The 24,239-nt window shown below is 39.7% G+C and overlaps 1 protein-coding gene across 2 annotated transcripts in view; it reads left to right on the top strand.

Moving 5' to 3' along the window:
• The window catches only part of NOS1 (nitric oxide synthase 1), a 415,858-nt gene that overhangs the window by 14,197 nt on the left and 377,422 nt on the right, over positions 1-24,239 (top strand). The window contains exon 2 of one of the 2 annotated variants that reach the window (XM_031948665.1): positions 642-841. The exons of the other annotated variant lie outside the window; for it this stretch is intronic. The gene's annotated coding sequence lies outside the window, so the exon portion shown is untranslated. The remainder of the gene's footprint in view (positions 1-641; positions 842-24,239) is intronic. 2 annotated transcript variants of the gene reach the window in all.

The raw sequence follows: 24,239 nt of genomic DNA, 5'->3' as shown, positions 1-24,239 counted from the left end.
AATAAGCTGGTTTAGAATCACCAGTTGATTTAGAGTTCTCATCATACAGACACATATGTGGGTATATGTGTATATATATATATATATATATATATATATATTGCATTATATTGCTGTATACATGTACACATGCATGCATGTGTATATTCATGTCATCATCTGTGAGAGAAAGTAAGTTTTTCGAGGCAGGGATTGTTCTTTTTTGTCTTTGTGTCCCTAGAATTCAGCACATTGCCAGGCACATAGATGCATATTATTAATAATGCATTTATTAATAAATGCTTGTTGATTTCTTCCACTCCAAAATGCCCTGACTTTTATCAACATAGCATAGCTTGTGTACCATCGTCATTATACAACTGGGTTGTAATTGTCAGAGGTCCATTAAGAAAAGGGAGTTGGAGAGAGATCAGTCAGTGATTTTTTTTCCTTGGAGAGAGCCCAGGGGAGAAGGTGATCATAAGAATGGAGATGTTGAAATTCAGATATATATCCATCTTAGCTCGGAAAGGTTGAGTGATCCATGCTATTCCTGTCCTGACTATATACAAGCAGGGGATGGAGTTTTCTGGGGCGACTCATACAAGCACTGACATGTCTCCCTTCCTCCTCTTCCCTCACCTCCCCCCGCCTCCCTACAGGGCTACAGTCTGGCCCCTCCAGCCTTCCTACTGAGTGCTCATCTGCTGGCAAAGCAGGCATGGGGAAGGGGGAAGGGCTGAGGCAGGGAAGAGAGAAAGATGCTTCAGCTGCTGAACTGGAATCATCCAAGCCATGAAGAAGCAACAGAATCTCAGAGCTAGAAGGGGACCCGGAGACCACCAGCCCAAACCATACCTAAGTAAGCCTTCCCTCTCCAACATTCTTGCCAAGGAGCCACAGTCTTTTGTTTGAGCCTCCCGCTTCTGGAGGCAGTCCGCGTCCACTCTTGTATGACTGATTATTAGAAAGTCTTCCCTTAAATCAAACCTAAATTTGCCTCTCTGGTTCTGCTAGTTCTGACTTCTGGAGCTAAGCAAGATAGATCCGATTCTTCTGCTCTTAGGCAATTATACAGATGCTTGAAGACAACTCTATATCCCCCCGAGTCTTCTCTTCTCCCTTCCAAATAGGCCCAGCTCTTTCAGTCAATCCTCATAGGGCTCAAACTCAAGGCCATTCACCATCCTCCATTTGGAAGCCTTCCAAATAAGTGATGTACTTCCTCAAATGTGGCTCCCAGAATTTATGAATTAATACAAGGCAATTTGTAGAGAGAAAGAGCATTGATAACAGAGATGTAGCAAGGAAGACTTCCCTTAGTGGCTAGTAATTTGAGTAGTATAAGAAAGGAGGAGATTGGCCTGGGTCAGGAAAGACCATGTTTGCATGGGACAAGGGTTTATTTGGGGTTTTAGGAGAGAACCCGACCTAGGATTTCATTGATGTAGGGACACTCAGTGAGGAAACTGATTCTACCTTTCTTCTATTTCTGTTGTCTGGGCTATTTGCAAAGTGAATAATCTGATCCATTTGAGTTGTATTTCCAGGTTTACTTGGAACACCCCCCTCTCTTTTTAAACTGAATATTCATCTTTCTTCATTTTTAATATTTTTTCTTCTTTTTATTAATGGCTAGGTTCATATTTGCAGAGTAAATCACCTTGTATTGTACATTGGCGTTATTTTATTGCCTCCTACAGTTTCTAATAGGTGCAGAAGTCTTAAGTTTACTCAATATCCTTTTCTTTTATAATTTAAGGTCCTTCTGGCCCCTTGATTAAAATTGTTCATTTTAGCTACAATAGGTCTTACAATTTGCAGCATTAAAAATAATTTAGGGCAGCTAGATGGTGCAGATGGATTGCTGTTTCAATGCTTTCTTGGGAATCCACGGGGTTTTCTGTCTCAACAGATGTTGATCCATTTTGTTTTGTCTTGCAATATTTATTCATAGATGTTTGGATTCTTTTAGCTGATCTGGAGGCCATGTTACCTTTTGTTATTAATATCATTATTGTTGGTTTATCTTTTCATGCTCAAAGTCTTTAACTAGGTGTCTTCCTTCTGAGAGCTTTATTAATTCCAGTCTTTTCCCCCTTATATCTCACTTTCTGACTCCTTCCCTTTTGATGGTAATTTTCTTGAGGACTTAACCTCAAAGTTGTCTCAGTATCCTCCCATTCTAGGTAGTTCACGATTAATCAGACCTTAATCTCTGCATAATTGACTTCCAGGTAGACAGAACAGGCTCCAACTGCAGGCCATGTTCTTTTCCTCAGGCTTAGTGTCCTGCCAAATAGATACAAACATATGTCCTATCCCAGTTTTCTCTGTTTCTCAGCTCTTTGGCTGAACTATGATCCAGCAGAGTGCACCGCCATGCTGTTATCTTACCCGGGACAGGCTTCTGTTTTTTGATTTTCCAAGTAGCTGCTGTAAGCCTGTGGGTCAGTTAATGCAGCCCTGCTGCTGAAGGATAGTGTGCACTGGGGAATTAAAGATTACATTTCTCTGCCATTTGTTCACTAGATTTTTACCTTATAAGAATTTTTATGTTCCAGGTGACTGAAATTTCTTTAGTCCTTGCCAGTAACTCCTATTTTGAAAATGTTTGAATGGTCTTGAGGATCAGAAAAAGTATCTAGTCCTCCATCTTGCTGATCCCACTAGAAATTTCCTCTCCCAATGTGGATAAGTCTGTGCTCTGCAACTTCTAGTTGTATAGAGGCTCTTGGGACCACTGAAAGGTTAAGTAATTTGCTCAGGGTCACAGAGTCAATTTGGACCCAGATTTTCCTGCCTCCAAGGCTAGCTCTCTAATCAATACACCATACTATGTCTCACACAGAGAGAAGAGAAACAAACCAAATATTTAATGTTCTACATCTTCTAAAATATCTTTAGTCTTGGCTTTCCTCAAAGGGCAGTTGAAAAAACAGTTTGAGTGTCTTATATAAGATCTGTGTTGTATTAGGCATATGTCCATATCCCCTACCTATCTATGGGTTTAGAAACTAGACCTGTGATTTCTCTGGTATAAGGAAACTCCTAATTGGGAAAACTCCTGTCTCTATTACAGGCACCAATACCTTCTCTACAACTTAGAGTTTTAGAACTGTCTTGTGTGGTTCTGTTGGTAAACCTAATGTGGTTTTAAATTCTGTAAAGAGATTCATACCTACTATCTCCTCTGAGCCACCTAGCACTCCCAAGAGGGAGTAATGTTACCTCCCTCTTTTCACCATTTTACAAACAGGGAACTTGAGGCTCCACAAGGGAAAATTCCTGATCCTTGGTCACATGGCTAGCAAGTGCAAGAGGTACAATATGAATCCAGGACTTCCTGGTTTCAAGTCCAGCTCTGAATTCATTACATTAAATCTATATGGTCATAAGATATCCAAGCCAGAAGGACTTTTTATCCACCATAAAGGTCAGTCTAACATTTTTTTCAAGCAAACTGAGGTTTCAAGAGGAAAAGCATTGGCCCAAGATTATGCAGCAAATGAGGGGTGGAGTTCACTTGCCACTCATTCTACAGCTCTTTCTGTTACAAAGCTAGATGTGACTTAGAGTAGATCCCCCACTCCAACTCCCTCATTTGCAAAAAATTAAAAAAAAGGAAACTGAGCACCATGAAAAGGACATGATTTGATCAACATTACATGGTTAGTGATCAGCAGCGTCTTCCAAAAGGGACTTTGATACAAAAAGATTTCTTGACATTGTATCTAGAGAAAAAAGATGCAGCACAAAATTTATCCATTCACAGATGAGATGTGTCTAGTCCTGGCTCTGCTATAGATTGGTTGGGTGATGTGAGTGGCTTATGTCCCTGAACTTCAATTTCCATTTATGTAATATGGGGATAACATTAACACCTACTAAGCAGGGTGGCTGTAAGAGGCAAATGGGAGACTAGAAAAGTGTCCTCAAATCCAGGAAAGGCTGGGTTCAAGTCTTGCTTTAGATACATATTGACTGTATGACACAATCTTTCATATGAGCTCTAGGACACTCTCTAAGATTATGAGTTGGAGATAAGGCACCGTTGTAGCAAGCAAACATAGGGAACTCACATCCCAAGGGATGGTATTGTCCAAAGATTTAACTTTAGGATATCCTGTTCTTTGAATATGTATATTTGTATATGTTCTTTGGGTATAAGTACCCAAAATCTTAGTGTAGCTTTGAGCTCTACTATCTTAAGATGTCATATAATGGTATAACATATATGCAGGTGTAATTTTATAATAGTATTATATATATACATATATATATATAAAACACATTATATATATACTATGTTAAGATGTTTAATATAATTTATATAATGGTATAACATATATGCAGGTACAATTGATAATTGTATTTATATATAATATAACATATATTCCATATATATATATATGTATATATATATATATACTATTTTAAGACTTAATATATCTTATATAATGGTATAACATATATGCAGGTACAATTGATAATTGTATTTATATATAATATAACATATATTCCATATATATGTATATATATATATATATATATATATATATATATACTATTTTAAGACAATATATCTTATATAATGGTATAACATATATGCAGGTATAATTTTATAATTGTGTTATATATATAATATAACATATATATATATATACTATCTTAAGACTTTTAATATACTTATATAATGGTATATATGCAGGTATAATTTTATGATTGTAATATATATGTGTGTGTATGTATATATGTATATATATATACATAATGTGCATTAATATACATATTTACTTGACTGTGTGCAGTTCCTACCCTCAGGAGAATGTAAGCTCCTTGAGGGCAGGGATTTTGTTCATTTTTGGCTTCTTATCCCCCAGTACTTATCAAGTGCTTGGCACACAGTAAGAGCTTAATAAATGGCCATCATTTCTGGCTACTTGTGTTCCCCCAGAAGTTTCTTTCTCAGCTGTCACTCCTTCATTGCAAGATGGAGGGTAATGGTGTAGTGGGCTACATCCACTTCTTCTCAATATATTCAGTCAGTCAACGAGCATTCATTAAGCACCTACTGGATTCCTGGCTTTAGGTCTTCTAGGGATAAGCCTTGCAGGAAGCGGGTTTAAGTGGGTGGTATTTCCTGTGAGGAGGAAGAGACAGAAGGAATTAATGATGGCACTTTGCCAAGCTGTAATTGGTGCCAATTAGGAGTAGTCATAGCCTTCTGAATTTCTCTACAAATAGGAGAAGGCAGCCTCAGGAACATCTGGCTTCGATCTGGCTTCTCAAAGAATCTAGTTGGGGGAAGTAAAGGGGACTGGTTTTTCTATCACTTTGATGTGTGGAGAAGTGAGGGGGTGAAGGGCCCGGTGTTTGCTTCTCTACCTCAGGACTGCTTCTGGCCTGTTCTTGGGCCTCTCCTTGGGACACCTAAAGACATCTAGTCCTCAGAAGGAAAGGAAGTTGCAGTGTTGAGAAACAGGACATTTATTATAAGAGTAATATATGCAAACTGAATCTTCCTCCCCTTATCAGGAAATAAAATTCTGATTCCCCAATATGAAGTCAGAGTCCTAGGGGACTTAAAGAGATCAATTAACAAACACTTATTAATTAAAATATTATATATTAAGTGCCTACTATGTGTCAGCCACTGTGCTAAGTACTGGGGATACAAAAGAGGCAGAAGACAGTTCCTGTCCTTGAGGAGCTTACAATCAAATGGGAGAGATAACATGCAAACAAATATATTGGATAAATAGGCAAAAACTAACACAGGGAAGGTACTGGAATGAAGAGATGTTTAAAAAGGCTTCCTAGAAAGTGCTATTTTGGTTGGAACTTAAAGGAATCCCAGAAGGTCAGTGGTTGGAGCAGAAGAGGGAGAGTGTTCTGAGCATGGGGATGGTCAGACAGAATATCCAGAGCTGAGAGCTCATTCATGGAATAGCCAGAAAACTAGTGTCACTACATCAAAGAGTACATGGCAGGGAGTAAGGTATAAAAAGACTAGAAGGTAGGAGGGAACAGGTTATGAGGGACTTTAGATGCCAAACAGAACATTTTGTATTTGATCCTATAGCAATAGGGAACCACTGGAGTTTATTGAGTAAAGGAGGTGACATGGTTGGACCTTTATTTTAGGAAAATCCCTTTAGTGACTTAATGGAGAACAGATTGGAGTGGAGAGACAGCTGATGCTTGCAGACCCTTGAGTAACCATTGCCATAGTCCAGGAGTAAAATGATGAAGACCTGTAGCATGTGGGGACAATATCAGAGGCAAGAAGAGGGGTATATATAAAGGACTTCTGTCTATAAAATTGGGAAGCACTGAGGTAGTACAGCAGGCAAAGTTCTGGACTGAAGGAGGCTTGGGGTAGAATTCTACTTCCATCACTTAGCTAGCTGTGGGATCCCAGGCCTCTATGTGCCTTATTTCATCATCTGTAAAATAAAGGCATTGGACGCAATGGCTTCTAAAGTCCCTTCCACTCTAAATCTAGGGTTCTTTGAGATGTTTGTAACAACTAGCCTTGTGGATTAGTGGTGTGGGAGGAATTCAACCAAATTCAAGAATATTCAACATCTGGCACTAGCGTTAGATAGATAAAAAGAAAAAGAAAAAAAAAAAGGAGGCAGCTCACCATCGAGGTTCATGTTCTATTAGAAACATGTGTACCCAAGTAAATAAATATAAAGGATCTCCAAAGTGAAGAGTAAGTGGGGTTAAAGCTGGTCTGGGACCAGGAAGACACATATTAGCTGAGTGATTGGGGGCAAGTTACTTAACCTCATGGTGTTCCAGGCAACTTTCCAAGACTTATTCCAGGATTATTTCTAAGACTTACTCTAGAGAACATGTTCATCTGCTTTTGTAAGGAAGATTCTTCCAACAAATTGTCTAGATATCGTAACAACAAAGAAGAGAAGAGAAGGTGAAGACAAAGAAGGAGGAAATGGAGAAGAAGGTGGAAAAGCAAGAAGAGGAGGAAGAGAAGGTGATGAGGAGATGGGAAAGGAGCAGGAGATGAAAAAGGAGAAGGAAGAGATAGAGAAATATGAGGAGAGGAAGGAGAAGAGATGGAAAAGAAGGAAGAGAAGTAAAAAGAGGAGGAGGAAATGGAGGAGAGAAGAAGGGGAGGAGAAGACAGAAGAAGGAAGAGGAGATAAGAAAAAGGAGGAAGAGGAAGAAGAGATGGAGGATGAAGGGATGGAAGAGGATATGAAAGGAGATGGAGAAGGAAGAGGTGAACATGGAAGAGGAGGAGGAGAAAGAGGAAATAAAGATAAGGAAAATAGGGAAGAGGAGGAAGAGATGGAGAAAGAGAAAAGTTTCTACCATTCTATCAATGAAGGATAGTGTTATAATTTCTGCAGAAGAGCATTTGAAACTCCAAATTGAGGGACCTGTGTCTGAATGACAGGTCTGTTGCTTACTAGCTGTATGACCCTGGACAATTCACCTTTCCTCTTTGCTTCAATTTCCTCAACTGGAAAATGAAGGTTTTGAATTCTATGGCTCCCAAGATCTGTTTCAATTCTAAATTTATCTGTGATTCTCATAACAAAGAATACAGAAAATTCCCTCATCATTAGGCAATATTTGGAGCCTGAGGGGTATTTTTCTCAAAACTTTCCAATGGGAGCTTTTGCTGGCATTCAGAACCATGGCTCTTGTTTCCAGGAAATTCTAAGGAACTGCTACAGACAGCCTGCTGGTCACTTTCTACTTCCAGCCCCTGGGGAAGACAAAGTTCACCCTTTGAAGGAAGTCATGCTCAGCTGGCAGCCCAGTAGAGTGAAGAGACCACTGAATGGGGAGTCAGAGGCCCTGTCCCTTTGGCTTACCAGCTGTGTGGCTCCAGGCAAGTTATTTAATCTTGCTGTGCCTCAGTTTTCTTATTTGTAAAATTCAAAGAAAGGTGAAGATATTGACTTCTAAGGTCACCCAAGTAAGAAGTAGCAGCTACCAAGTCCTCAACTCAAAATCTAGTGTTCTTTCTTCCCTACTCTCTTCTCATTAGAACTCAAGAAGCTGCTTAAGATTTCCTGGACCTTATTAGCAAATGAGCAGAATAAGCAGGACTACCCAATGTGCCCCACTTATGAGTTGGTCGCAGCTCTATTACATGAATCCATCCATCAACAAGCATTTGTTAGTCACCTACTGGGTGCCAGATGTTGTGTTGGACACAACAGATACAAAGAAAAAAGTGAGATAGTTTCCACCCTCAAGTGTCTATATTCTCTTCTATTTTATGAATCAGCAAACATTTTTTGAGCATCTACTGGCTCCTAGACATTGGGATAGACATCGGGGCTTCAAAGACCAAAATGAGATGGTCCCTGACCTCAAGAGATTTATTGTATACTATTTTATCGACCAGTAATCAATCAATATGCATTTATTAAGCACTTATTATATACCAGGTACCTCTACCAAACACTGGAGCTACAAAAACAAAAGTGAAGCAGTCTCTACCCTCAAGGAGTTTGCCTTCTATACCATGCTTCTCTGATACTAGCAATTATCCTGTTTCTGACAAAAGCAGCAGCAGCCATCTTGCTTTCTATTCCAAAGTCCTGTAAGCCAGGAGTAGAACTGAGGAGATAGAGAGGAGGGTTTCTAGATAACTGGATTAGAACTGAAGGAGGCTTAGGCCAAGCTGTTGCTCAACTCTGGGACCATGGCTTGTGCATGTTTGTGTGAGCAGGATGTTAAACTTGGCAGCAGAACTGACTTTCCTATAATTTCAGGGCGAAAAAGAACTTTCTCATGATCCTTGATTGGGATGAACTCAGTATAGGAAGTTCTGGTGAAAGGAGATTAACATTCCAACCATCCTTTTCATGGTAAGCTGACCCAGAACACTTCAGAGAAGAGAGAACTCCTAATAATTTCAAGGGAATTCTGCTCTAAAATTTGTGATTGCTATTTCTACAGCATGCAATTATTGTTACACAGAAGCCCATTATGAATTCTGGCTTCCACAGGCTACCATATGAAGCTACTCAACTTTGCCTCTGCCCTCGGGATGTTTGTAATCTCAAAAAGAACAGAAACCAATAACACAAAGACATACATTCATGTCCTCTTCTCAATGGACATTACAGACAAATTGACCTATTTGCTGTTTCCATTCAATAGATCAATGACTTGGAGACACTGGATCTGGGTCTTGGGACTTCATCATGTGGGGTCCTTTGTTCTTTGATTTTGAATAGGATCGATGACATCACAAGGTGATGGCTTGACTTGAATGTGAATTAGATTTGAGTAACACAGAATTTCACAAAGTCATCATTTCACTCCCTCTTCCAAAGTTATCAAAGCCAGTGGCAAGAGAGAAGTCAGAATGACTGTTGATGACCTAAGATGCAATGAATCATCTTTGCATCTTCAATATCTGACCAAGCTCTAAGGCCTTCATAGCATTTGCTTCATGGTTATTAGAACAAACTGTTCTCATCTTCCCATCCTACTAAGGAAGTCTTTACATACTTGGGGTAGGCATTTCCTTAACTCATTGGGTTTCCAAGGGTAATTGGTTACACTTAATCTGGTTTAGCCCATCTACCAAAATGGTTTTGTTAGGGTGTGACCACTGCTCCTGCTCATGTGACTTGTTGGAGTCACAAGCAAACACCCCAGGCAACTAGGTGTGTGTGTGTGTGTAAAATCTGTCTCACAATTTAGTTTCCAGATATGCATTTCAAATATCCTTGTTTGCAAAGAGCTCCCAATTTAATGCAGGAGACAATATGTAAACAACTATGTATTAATATATAATATATATATATATATATATATATATATATATATATATATAGAGAGAGAGAGAGAGAGAGAGAGAGAGAGAGAGAGAGAAACTGATAGAGACAGACCAGAGACAGAGAGACAGATGAGAGAAAGGATGGAAGAGGAGAAAGTGAGAAAGAGAGAGAGAAAAAAACAGAGAGAGACAGGAAAGGAAGGATGGGAGAGGAGAGAGACAGAGGACAGGAAGGATGAAAATGGAGAGAGAGAGACAGAGAGAGATAGAGAGAGACACAGAGAGAGAGAGAGACAGAGAAAGGAGACAGAGACATGCAGAGAGAAATGTAGGATAAATCGGAGCTAATCTTAGAATAACTCAGCAGCAGATTCAGTAGTCAAAGAGGAGACGCCATTCACCAGGTCAAGGACATTTGTTGTCGTTCAGTTGTTCATTCATGTTGTCTCATCAAGTTCTCATGCACCATATGAAGCCTATATACTGTTTATGAGATTTTCTTGGCAAAGATTTGAGAGTAGTTTGCCATTTCCTTTTCCAATGTCAAAAAGAAAGATTGAAGAAAAATTCAGAAGGCAAGGAAGGAAGTCTCCTCTAGCCTGCCTGCGGTTATATCCCTGCTCCATGAGCTAAAGGCTGGCCATGTTGAGAAACAGAAGTATCTTTCAACAACAGGATGCTGAAAAACATTTAGTACAGAAATATTTCTCTGTTCTGAAGGACATTGCCTCCATATCTTCAAGTAATTACTGATGCTTGCTGTATCATTTTTTGGTTATTCAGTTGTTTCAATCATGAGTCTTCATCATCCTATTTGGGGTTTTCTTGGCAGAGACCTTGGTTTGTTTGTTTTTTTCCCCTTCTCTGGCTCATTTTACAAATAAGGAAACTGAGGCAAACAGGGTTAAGTGACTTACCTAGGGTCACCCAACTAGTGAATGTCTAAGGTTGGATTTGAACTCATATGAAAATGAGTCTTCTTGAGTCTAAACCTGGCAGTCTATCAACTATACTCTCTGAACTCGAGTACAAATCCTACTCTTTTACTATGTGACCTAGGACAAATTACATGCAAAATGAGGGATTTAGACTAAATAGTTTGTGGCCACTTCTAGTTCCTGAAACACAATTGTGACTATTTGTTGTTTGAAACAAGTAGTATCAGAGAAAAAACACATGACCTGAAGTCAGGAGAGACCAGGTCAGAATCTTGCCTCATATACTTACTAGCTCGGTGACTATGAATAAGACATTTAATCTCTGAATCTCATTTTCCTCTTCTGAAAGATGGAGACCATAATATTAATATTAGTATCACCTCCTTCACAGGTCTGTTGTGATACTCAAATAAGATAATACATGTAATGCATTTTTTATGTTTTTACTTTTTGGTGAGGCAATTGGTATTAAGTGTCTTGTCTAAGGTCACACAGCTAGCAATTGTTAATTGTCGGGAGTCATATTGGAACTCAGGTCCTTCTTGCTCTAGGACCTCTGCTCTATCCACTGTGCATTTTGCAAACTTAAAAGGAAGGGGAACTGGCCCTGTGATTTCATTGGATAGTGAATACCCAGGTGAGGAAAATTCCTCTATTAATATGGATCAGCTCCTTCTCTACAACTTACAAATGGGAGACCCAATCAAAATGTAATTGATAGATATTTAATTAAATAAAAATACAAGAACAGCGTTAATACATAGTTTTCAAATCAATATGTGGCCTACAGGCATCTATCTATCTATCTATGTCATATAAATATATATATTTATTTATTTATGGGTATATATATATATATATATAATATGTAGATATATAGATTTGTGTATATCTATATATATCTGTTGCTCATTTCTATGTTTGATCCCACTGACCAATGATTGTCTCAAAGGAAAGATTGGTTCTTCTAGGTTTGAGACCAACTCTTTAACCAATAATATGGTTATTCTGTATTATATTATGTCTCTCATGAAAACCTTAAAATGCGATGGAAAAGCCAGCTGTTGTCATTTATTGAATTAAGTAAAAAATCCCTGACCCATCTGGCTAAGCTGCTGAATGCATTAATTTTGCCGATTTTTCCTCAAAAGAGACCAAGATCTTCCTTTAAACTATTTTAAATCTGTTATTCAGCAGTCAGCACCACCCCTACCCTACCTGAAGGATGATAAGGTGGCCATTTTAGGCCAGTATGGCACAGAGAGCTCCCTGGTCCTGGCAGATCATCTCTGTGGGTGGGGTCTCAGACCCCAGGGGCCAGCTGGGCCCTAATTTCCCATTCCATTTTAGCAGATTGAGGCAGCTTTTTTGATGCAGTTCCAAGTGCCAGCATAATGAGAAATGGCCTTTTCTCTGCTCCAACAAGCCTCAACAATGAGGAACTGTGGAACTTCAGGCTGGATTGGAAGGAAGGGCTGAATGATGCTTTTATGGAGCCAGAACCACAAGGAATCTCAGGGGCCAGGGGCAGGAACTCTTCCGGCAACAGGTCTTTGTCACTGGGAAGGCAGTGATAAGTAGAAAGAAATTGTGGATGAATTAGGATAAAGGAGCGGAAGTTACAGAGATACACATTTAGGTTTAGTGTTAGGAAAAAACAATCAGAAGTAGCCTGTCTTGGGAGGGAGTGGGGCAGGTTCCCCTCCTGTAGATCTTGCTTCATACAGAGTCCGGATTGTCAGGTATGTTAATTGGAGATTATTTGTGGGATATGAATTGGTTGAGACCATTGTCAGTGTTTCTTTCAATTCTAAAATGCTGAGGTTATATGTGGTCAAAAGTGAGGACTATAAATAATGAGCAGAGAATGAAAAGATAAATTGAAGCCTGATTTCAGAAAAAAAAAAAAAAAAAAAACTTCCTAATAATGGAAACATGCCTTAGAAACAATGGGTGTTTCTCTCTTGATGGGGGTCTTCAACAAGTGATTGGGGTATGTTGCAGGGGAGATCTGGAGGAAAGGGAGAGAGAGAGGGAGAGGGAGAGAGAGAGAAGTGAAAGAGAGAGAAGTGAAAGAGAGAGAAGTGAAAGAGAGAGAAGTGAAAAAGAGAAAGTGAGTGAGAGTGAGTGTGAGTGTGGGAGAGAGAATGGGGGAGAATGAAAATGGGGGAAGAAAGGAGGAATAGAGGGAAAGAAGGGAGGTAGAAGAAAGATGGAAAGAGACAGAGAGATAGAGACAGAGAAACAGAGAAGGGGAAAGGAAAGGAAGAGGAAGGGGAAGGAAAGGAAAGAGGGAAGGGGAAGGAAGGGGAGGGGGAAAGAAAAAGGGGAAAGGAATAAGCATTTATTAAAGCCCTATTGGTATGTGCCGGGCACTGTACTAAGCACTTTACAAATATTATCTTATTTGATCTAGGAGATAAGTGCTATTATTATCCCCATTTTACAGTTAAAGAAGCTGAGACAAGCAGGTTAAGAGACTTAATCACACAATTAATAAGGATGGATTGGTCGCCCCAAAGACAAATTCAAATTTAATTCCTTTTGGGATCTGCTTTACATATTTTAATAAAGCATGCCAGAAAAGTGATCAGCCAGTCTCTGCATAAACTCCTTCAAACTGTCCTAAGGCAGAACTTTTCCACTTTTAGATAATTCTAATGGTTAGGCATATTTTACTTATATTGGGTCTAAATGTGTTTAGTGTGAGCTCTTTTGAGTATTCAGAGTCTTTTGATTGTTTCTATATCTGTTTATAGGCCCCTAAAATAACTTATTTTTTTACCTTTTTCATTTTCAATGAGATGAAATAAAGATTGTCCTCTATCCACAAGCATTTCCTACCTTTAATGCTTGTATAAGACTTGGATGGGGAAGCTAGGTGATACTAGGCGATAGCCAGGAAGACCTGAGTTCAAATATGGCCTCCGGTACTTAACACTTCCTAGCTGTGTGATCCTGGGCAGTCACTTAACCTCAATGGTCTCACAAAAGAAAAAGAAAAAGAAAATAATTTTTAAAAAAGAAAATAAAATAATAATAAAAAAAAAACTTGGAGCTTGTGTTTCCCTAATTTGACATGAGCTATACTTAAGTTCTTATTAGATATAGACATGGCTTTGGTCAGCCCTGAGTCTTGGGCCATGGATTATATGGTTTCATAATTAGCAAGAATCTGGTTCTGTGACCAATTAACATGCCCTTTTCTCCTGCTTAGAGGCCCTGTATGGCAGCTACTGTCATTAAGAAGAGAGAATTCATCACAAACTCAAGCTTCAGAATATCTCTGGTCTAGTTCTGGTTCCTCCAGTGTCTTTATGAATTTGACCAGATGATTTCTTTTCTCTGGGATCTCAGCGTCCCCATAAATAAACCAACAGGGAATAATCCTGGTTTATTTATCTTCACAGAATCTTGTCAGGGATTGAGTAAGTTAATGGATATAAAAATTGGTTTTAGAAAAGAAAAAATGTGCAATGTATGAATATAATCATTCTAGTTTCCTGGGACCTTTCAGAGGCTGTCAGGTTAATGAAAACCACAGAGATGTAACATGATCAAGGCTGGTAGTCCTTCATAAGCCTAGAGTGACAGAAAAGTCACATTGTGTGTGTGTATATATATTTGCATGTCCATGCTTGGAATGGGGAAAGGGGAGGAGGAGAAGGAGCTAGACCAGAGGATTTAAATAGCCCAGTCATGAGGCTAGCTGGAAGTGTGTATTCTACAAGTGTGACTTCCATAGGGGCAGGAAATAAATAAGGGAAGTGTCTTTTGACATAGAAAAAAAAAAAAGCATCGCCAGGCCCACCGCTCTCTCCCCTTCTCAGAAAGTATTCAGTGGAAAATACCACCGAGGAGTGTGAAGGGTGTGAGAGCAGACAAATTTAGAATTGATATAAATAAAATGTTTTGCCAGGGGAAGTGTGGAGAATTTCCCTTCGTTGGAGGTCTTTACCAAGAGACCAACTGATCACTTGTTGATGGGTATGTTCAGATTGGAAGAGTAACTTATTATTCAAGACTCTTTGTAACCCCATTTGGGGTTTTCTTACTAGAGTGGTTTGCTATTTCCTTCTCCAGCTCATTTTACGAATGAAGAAACTGAGGCAAATAAAGTTAAATGACTTGCCCGGGATCAGAGATCCAGTAAGTATCTGAGGTTGGATTTGAACTAAGAAAATGACTCCAGGCCCAATACTCTATCCACTACAACATCTAGCTGCCCCTGGTGTATAATAGCTACAACAATAACTGATAACAATAATGAATAGTGTTCATATACTGCTTTAAGGTTTACAAGGTGCTTTATATATATTATCTCATTTGAGCCTTACAACAAACTCTGAGATATAGATAACATCATCCCCATTTATAGATAAAGCAAGTGAGGCAGACAGAAGTTAAATGACTTGCCCAGGTTCAAACAGCCAGTAAATACCTGAGGCTGGATTTAACTTCAGTCTCTCTTGACTCTGACTCCGGGTTTATCTTCTATTCATTGTACCACCTGGTTGCCTTAGAAGACCTTTAAGGTCTCTCTAAACTGCAAGATTTTATATTCTTGCTAGTTAAGTTATCCAGAAGTAAATGGGTCTTCAAAGAAAAGCTGTTTGAAGAGTTCTGGAGTTGACTGTGAATGACCAACTATCTATATGGCTTTAGACAAACCATACAACTGGCTTTGATTCCTAATATATAAAATGAGGTAGTTGGACTTGATCTCTAAGATCTCTTTTAGCTCTGGATCTGAGATCTGCTGGCCCTTCCGGTACAGAATGGACTCTAGATGATAACTAAGGTTCCTTTCTATATTGAAGGTCTATGATCCTGTTGATCTGTCATCCCAGAGCATTTGCAAAGACTTTTGAACAAATTCTTCAAGGAGAACCCAGGAATGACCTCACTAAATAGGTAACTGGAACAACTGAGAAATCATATGGGAGAGGGAGAAGGGGATTAGTCACTTGCAAGATGAGTTCCCTGTCTTCTCAGAGTGGATTGACTGCTGCTACCTGTCTTCTTAGCATAGTGCCTGGCACATAGTAGGTACTTAATAAATACTTATTAAGTGATTGAAGGTTCTGAGCCTGGGCTTTGGTACCAGGAGGGAACCTTGGGACCAGCATGTCTCTGAGTTCCTCCCTGCTCATCAGAATTCTGACTCCAGAGTCCTGGAGTTCCTGGAAACTCCTCAAATCTTGGAAGGAGACATCAGTTTACAGATCTAGTCATTAGTAATGCCATCTTGGCTCAAGTTACAACCTCTTTCATCTTCAGTTTCTTTATTCATAAATTGGGAGTGATAATACTTATACTATAAATATGTTTACACATATTGGATTTAACATATACTTTAACATGTATAACATATATTGGATTGCTTGCCATCTAGGGGAGGGGATGGGGAGAAGGAGGGAAAAATCTGAAACACAGGGCTATGCTAGGGTCAAAAATTATCCATGAATATGTTTTGAAAATAAAAAGCTTTATAAAAAAATAGATAATACTTATACTAATTGTGTAACTTGAGCAAGCCATTTGGCCCCTTTTCTCTGGGACTCAATTTTGTTTTAAATTTAAATTTGTTTTAAATAAGGACATTGGACTGACTGGATGGTCTTTGAGATATCTTCTAACTCTGCCTCGGTGATCATCTATGATCTACTTATTATTCTACTCTTTTCTTCTTCATATGTATCCCAAAGAAACTAGATCCTGGAGAGATTGGACTGTTGTTAATTCTATGAGTGTCCTTTCTGGGGGAAAGAAAGGAAGGATAGATTGACTCAAGGATTCCAGTTTTTCTTTGCTTGAACAGCCACTAGAGACACTAGCACATAGTAGGTGCTTAAGAAATCCCAGAATGGGAGGAAGAAATATTAGAACAGAAAATATTAGAGCTAGAAGAGACCTTAGAAATAATCGAGAGGAATGAGTTTCAGTTGGTAGGCTGGAATCAGCACAAACTCAGGTAAGAGTGTTGTGTAGGCCACCTGCGAGCTTTCCCACAGCAGCCCCAGCCCCACCTCCACACACTCAACCACACAGAGGACTGCCAAGCTCCTGCCCATGTGGCCAAGGAAGGTACTAAGGGAGGGGCTCTGCCTATGACCAAGGACAGTTTCAATCTCACCTGCTCCCCAAAACCAGGCAAGTGGGCAGAGAAAATGGAGTTCCTTTGAATCTATGAAAAAAGTACCCAAGAGAAACACCAGAGCCAGGAAGGTAAGGAGAGAAGGGAGGGGAGGAGTTCAATTATTCTGACCTTGGTTTGTCTTGGGAAGGAAGGAAGGGGATCAGGGAAAGGAGCTGGAAAAAGGCAACCTTCATTTCAATTCAGGTCTCTCCTGGGCACTAGGGGGATTCTCACTTTGGGCTAAGCATCTAGGGAAGCACAATAGAATGTCAGAGGTAAGAGAGACATTTTATATCTTAAACCAGAATTCTAGAGTTAGAAGGGATCTTAAAACATAGAATTATTTGAGGTGGGAGGGGTTTAGAACAGAGAAAGTCAGAGCTGGGAAAGGCCTTAGAACATGGAGATTTGGGCCTGGAAGAAAGAAACATTGGAACATTCTCCATTCTCAGTGAATTGGGTATAGCCCCATCCTTCACAAACATGAGAAATGTCATAAAGGAATAAAACACTCGGATAAAATAATTATTATCCTATAGAATTTATCTATTTTATGTTTTATTATATGGTCAATTAGAATATATTTCCTTTCACATGGAATACAGAATATAGAATTACTGAAAAGACAAAAGATCCTGCTACTGAAAAAAAAAAAGATTAGGAAGTCCTGATCTAGTCCAATATTCTCATTCCATAAATGAGGAAACTAAAGCCAGTTTCTCAGACATTTGTTAGCTATGTGATTGTGGACAGTTCCAACTTTAGAGGCGCAGTGACTTGGTCAAGATCACATAAGTGGTGTCACAGCCAGTACTCGAACTTAAGACCTCCCAGCTCTGAATTCAATGTTCATTTTTATGGACCATTTCAAAGGATGCTGCTCCCACTCCCCTGATCTCCTCAATCTATATCCAATCTTTTGTGTGGGGCTCAGGATGGATCACTGGTTCTGATTCTAAGCCCAAGGAATAAACATTCATTAAGCTCCTACTATGTGCCAGGCTCTATGCTATGTTAGTGATACAAAAAAAAATAATAATCCTTCCTCTAAAGGAGTCCTCAGTACAATCTAATGAGGGAGCAGAAAGCACACAACTATATTCTAACAACAATGTCATTGTCACACAAAAAGAGAGCCCCAGTGGGTAGGAATCTACTTATTCTCTCTGGCCCATTCTGGTCCCTAGAAAAGAGAGGTTAGTTTTATTATAATTATGTAGATAGAAGTGTGTTTTCAAGAGACTTCCTTGCTGAGTAGATATTCGCATAAGGAAGGAGGGAGGGTTGGTTGGATGGATGGATGAATAGATGGATATGTGGGAAGATAGACAGATGGACAGATGGGTGAATAAATGGATGGATGAGTAGATGGATGTATGGGAAGATAGACAGATGGATGAATAAATGGATGGATGAGTAGATGGATGTAGGAGTAGATAGATAGAATAAACAAGTATTAAGTGACTCCTAATAATACACACTATTATAAATGCTGGGAATGCAAATATAAGCAAGCTAAATTGTCCCTGCCTCCAAAGAGCTTATTTTTAATAGAGGTAGAGAATACAATAGAGATCCTGTTTTTGTTTTTGTTCAGTCATTTTCAGTCATGTCTGACTCTTTGTGACCTGATTTGGAGTTTTCCTGGGAAAGATACTGAAGTGGTTTGCCATTTCCTTCTCTGGCTCATTGTACAGATGAGGAAATTGGCTGGATAAATGACTTGCCCAGGGTCATACAGCTACTAAGTGTCTGAGGACAGATTTGAATTCAGAGCTTCCTGACTTCCCACCCAGTGCTCTATCCATTGCACCACCTAGTTACTCTGTAGGGACCTTATAGAATAGGTGAGATTTGAGTTAGGCCTTGAAGAATGGGTAGGATTCCATTTGATAGAGAGGGACAATGTATAAGCAAAGTCGGGGAGTCGAGAAAAGCATGTTCATTAGCCAAGGAGTAGCCCAATCTGGACAACAGGCCCTTGTACATGAGCCCCACCTATTCTCTTAGAAGGTTTCCAGCCATTACATCATAAAGGAGAATCTGTCAGTCTTTCCTCTAAGCTTGACATCACTTAACAGGGAAAAGAACTGGAAGCTCTCAGGAGCTAATTAATACATCTTATGTTGAAATATTCACAGGTAAGAACCTCTAAGGGAACCACAGGGATTAACCACAGCTTGGTGCCATCAAAAACCATGGCATTGGGGGAAATGAAGGGGTATCGTCTGTCTGGACTCCTCATGACAAGGGGAAGAACTTGAACTTTAGCTGGAAAAGTGTGAACGAATCTTTCTCTGTATATAAACAACAAGAATTGGAATTAGTGTTGGAGGAAACTCCCAGTTTCTTCTCCACAACGGCAGATCAAGAGCCTCTAAGGGAATTGATTAGAGTTTTTAGAGACGAAGGGACTTGTATAAGGTGACACAGTCAATGTATGCCAGAGGTGGGATTTGATCTCAGGCTTTCCTGAGTTAGAGGTTGATTTTCTGTTTATTCTGTTATATTGTCTTACTTTGGGGCTGAGTGGGTTCACAAAAAAAAATTGTATTATTTTTAACATTTATCATAGTCATTATAATGATTCTAATAATTATTATGTTGATCATTCATATGATTAATGACTCATTTTAAAATTGGGCCTTAAAGTTTAAATACTCTTTCTCAATACTACTCTATGATGAAGGCAATATAAGAATGAAGATGCCCATTTAATGGATCAGGAAACTAAGATTCAGAGGCCCTCATTTGTATGCAGCTGGGATTTAAACTAAAATCCTTTGATTCTAAATCCCAAAATTTTCCAGGATACTTCAGTGCCTCTCAAATATACTACCACTGACATAAAAGTCAACAACGAGCATTTATTGAAGGTCTCTTATGTGACTCCATATTAGGTATATATAGGGACTATAGAGAGGGACTAGCTCTATGATTTCATTAAACTGCCTCCACTAACATGTAGCTGCACCTTCTCTGAAATTCATAATCTCAGTGGGTTGGCCAGAGAAGTCCAAAAACTTGGGTCAGATGACCAGTATGTGTCAGAGGTGAGATTTGAATCCAGGTCTTCCTGACTTGGAGGTTGGCTCTTTATATACAATGTCATTCTGCCTTGTACTAGGGAGAAAAACACAAAAATAAGATGGTCTCTGTCTTCAAGGAACTCATATTCTACTAGGCAGTTAAGTGGTACCATAATATACAGAGCACTGGACCTGGAGACAAGAACGCATGAGTTCAAATCCAACCTCAGACACTAGTTGTGAGACCCTTGACAAATGCTTTAATCACTGTCTGCCTCAGTTTCCTCAAGTGAAAATGGGGATGATAATAATAATAATGTACCTCTCAGAGTTGTGAGGATCAAGTGAGGTAATATTTGCAAAGTGGCCAAGGTCACATAAGGCACTGTCTGCCTCTTTATGACCCCTTGGACAGCATGCTAATACTATCCACAGGTTTTTGGTAAAGGTATTGGAGAACTTTGCCATTTTCTTCTCCAGGTCTTTTTTTACAGATGAGGAAGTAAAACAAACTGGGTTAAGTGACTTGCCCAGGTCACACAACCTGTAAATATCTAAGGGTGGATTTGAACTCATGAAAATGAATCTTCCTGATATCAAGCCCAGCACTCTAACCATTGCACCAGCTAGCTATCCCTTGAGTGGCAGAGGTAAGATTCAATTCTCACTCCAAACTGAACCCCCTTTTCCTCTGCACAATTTGTCTTTCCAACCATGTTCAATATCCGCAAGAAAACATGTCAAACAAGGAGAGAGAGGCCATAGAAAATTTCTCTACAGATGCTTATTAAGTAGCATCAAATGAGGCAAAAAGTAGGAGCTCATATGCACTGGTCAGACAGCTGGAGGGGTGAGGAGCACCAGCTGGTGATGCAATGCGACAACATTAACTAGCCCCCAGGGGATTGAGTTTCTGCTATGCCCTCCCTCACGTCTTGCTCCAGTCCACTAAGGTAATCAGTCACAGAAAAATTATACCATACAAGGTGGCTCCTCCTTCCCTCCTTCCCTTCCGTCTTCCCCACCTCCTCCCTCCATCCTGTGATCATAGCCTCAAAGATCCAGAGCTGGAAAGGACCGTAGAGGTCATCAGGTCTTCCACTCTCCCCTTTTAGAAAAGAGGAAACCCAATGAGGGGAAAGGCTGTTATTTAGAATACTGGGAGTATTAGCCAGTAGTAAATATAGTCCTTATAACTCTGGTTGGTAATTTTAATCGTATGTGATTCTTCATGGTCCCATTTGAGGTTTTCTTGGCAAAGATACTGGAGTAGTTTGCCAGTTCCTTCTCCTTTTACAGAAGAGGAAATTGAGGTAAACTGAGATAAATGACCTGCCCAGAGTCACACAGTTAGTGAGTTTCTAAGGTCAAATTTGAACTCAGGAAATTATCTTTCTGACTCCAAGCCCAGTTCTCTATTCGCTGTATCTCCTAGTACCTGGTGGTTTGCAGTAGTAAAAAGTTTGTAGTGGCTTGTAGTGGTAAAAGCTAGGATTATTTTTCTTAGCCCTTGAGTAGATGAAAACACTATGCTTTGATCCACATTCAGTCTCCATAGTTCTCTCACTGCATGCAGATAACACTTCCCTTCCCAAGTTGATTGGAATTGCCTTGAATCACCTCATTGTTGAAAAGAGCCACGTCCATCACAGTTGATCATCAAATAATCTTCTTGTTGCTGTATTCTCTTGGTTCTAAGCCCTTGAGTAGAGAAGTTTAGAACCCCCAGAAATAACTCTGCCAGTCCCTCTGTCCTGTCCTGGGGGCATATGGGATTAGAATTGCATAGGGTTAGAAAGCATATATGAAAGGAAACCTGACTCCAAGATCCTGAGCAGAACTGGCAAATCCCACACAGGGAAGATGAATTTTCATAGTTGGCTTGCTAGGTAGGGTCAGATAATTTCTCTGGGAGAAGCTGGAAAGGTGGGTTCATGTTCTGAGAGGCTTTCTCAAGAAGTCCCTCTGAGATGAGGCCAAGTTTAGTGGAAATACTCAATGCAAGTCACCAGGAGGGTATGGTAGTTAAACATGCTAATGGAAGCTTAGGCTGCATTAAGTCTGGCTTAACTTCTAAGAGTGTGGTGATCCCTTTGTATTCTGCACTCGACTAGGTCTAGCTGGGGTGCTGTGTTCAGTCCTGAGCACCCCAATTTAAGGGCATGGATAACCTAGAGTTTCCAGGGGTCAGTTATCGGAATGATGACTTTGGGTCCATGGCACATGTAGATCAATACATGAACCAGGGGAGGGGAAGGGCAGAAAAGAGGAAGGGAGAGGAGGAGAGGGGAGAAAAGAAAAGGGGAGGGGGAGAGGGTGGAAGGGAAAAGGGGAAAGGGAAAGGAGGAGAGGAGAGATGGGGGAAAGGAGAGGGGAGAGGAGGAAAGAGGAGGGAAGAAGGAAGAGGGGAAGGACAGGCAAGGGGCCAGGGAGGGGAGAGCAGAAGGAGAGGGGAGGGGAGGTTAGATGACTTGACAAGTGACATCTAAATAGTAAGTTTCTAAGGTCAGGGATTTGAAGTCAGGACTTCCTGACTAAACCTCCCATTCTATCCCCTTCCTCAGAAGTGTCCAACATACAGCTAATGGACATTCAAGTTGTTGTGGCCAGAACCAGCTAAAAATGAAACTGGAAAATATTTAACAAAATAAATCAAAATACAATGTCATAGATAATATTACATTTAAATACATTGTTAAGTCAAATATGTGAGCCACAGACAGTGGGTCCCATTCTATCTGAGTTTGTCACCCCGGGCCTACACAATGGTGTATGGTAATTGTCCATTTACCAGGTATTTAATGGGTTCTCACCTGGTAGAGGGATTTGATTTTTTTTTGTTTGTTTGACCTCAGAGGGCTGAGTACATCAATAGGTGAAGAGTATCAAGGGACAGATTGCATGCACTTAATGGAAGGAAACAACTTCCTAGCAGTGACAACTATCCCAAAATGCAATGAGCTGCCTCTGAAGGTAAGGAGTCGCCCATCTCTAGAGATCTTTGAGCATGGGCTAAAGGGCAACTTGTCAGATCTTGTTTGTCCAAGATAGTCACCGAGATCTCTTGTACCTGCACTTCTATGGCTTATTCTGGGATCTATTTCTTAGTGGTTTATCTATCCATCATGGTCCCAGTGCTGAGGTGAATCCTTGAAGGAGTCATTCTGTCTTTAAGTATCGATCTCATGGCCCCCATCTGACTCCTGCCCATTAAGCCATCATTATTTGTAAACCACTGAAGCAAGGAAGTTCAAATCTCCTGATTTATAGGAAACCTTCCAGGACTGCTGCCGTGTCCAATGCTCACTTGTTCTTCTCACTTCCTAGAACCCTCTCTGCCACATAAGCTAAACTGCCTTAAGGCATCTCTTAAACATGAATGGCATTTTTCACTAACAAAACTTAAATCTTTCATTTAAAACTTTAAATATTTTAATTTTTAATCTTTAATTTAAAATTAATTTAATCTTTAAAATTTTAATTTTAATTTAAAAAATAGAAATATAAGATTGGAGAGACAGCAGTTTAATTGAAAAAGATCTGAGACTTTTAGTGAACTGCAAGTTCAAGATTAGGGAGGTGATAGTCCTGCTTTATTCTGTCCTAGGCAGATAACACCTGGAGTGCTATATTTGGTTAGAGGCTCCCCATTTTAGGAAGGATATTGACAATCTGGGTTGTAAACAGATGAGGATGACCAGGTTGGTGAAGGAATGAGGGATACATATATATATATATATATATATATATATATATATATACATACACATATATATGTACATATATACACATACAAATATATATATGTACATATATACACACACAAACATATATATGTGTATACACACACACACACACACACACACACATATATATATAGAGAGAGAGAGAGAGAGAAGAGAAGACTTAAAAGGAGAAACGAGAAATGTGTCTATTTGAGGGACTGGTCGAAAAAAGGGGAGTTAGGTTTGCTTCTGCTTGATCTCAGGCTATGGGTGGAAGAAGCAATGAGATGAGAAGGTTTGATATCTCATTAACATTAAGAGCTGTCCTAACGTAGAAAAGGCTGTTCCAGAAAGTAGCTAGTTTTTGCTTTTTAGAGATCATCAGACAGAGGCCAGATGCTCCGCTCTAGAGAATATTGCAGATGGAATCCTTGTTCAGAGAGGACTTGAATCGGATAGCCTCAGCAGTCCCCAAGGCCAGAAGTTCCCATTTGATGATGTGATGCTTCAAAAGTTCCATCTTATGATTCTCCAGGTCCTGGATCCCATACCCAGGAGTCACACAGTACAGCGGCAACCTGACTCTGATGCTTACTGTGAATGTGACCCTGCATAAATCACTCTGCCTCTTTGAAGTTTCCTCTCAGTTTT

This window comes from Sarcophilus harrisii, chromosome 1 (genome assembly GCF_902635505.1).
Source record: "Sarcophilus harrisii chromosome 1, mSarHar1.11, whole genome shotgun sequence".
In the NCBI taxonomy this organism is placed as follows: Eukaryota; Metazoa; Chordata; class Mammalia; order Dasyuromorphia; family Dasyuridae; genus Sarcophilus; species Sarcophilus harrisii.
This window is presented reverse-complemented; position numbering and strand designations above follow the sequence as displayed.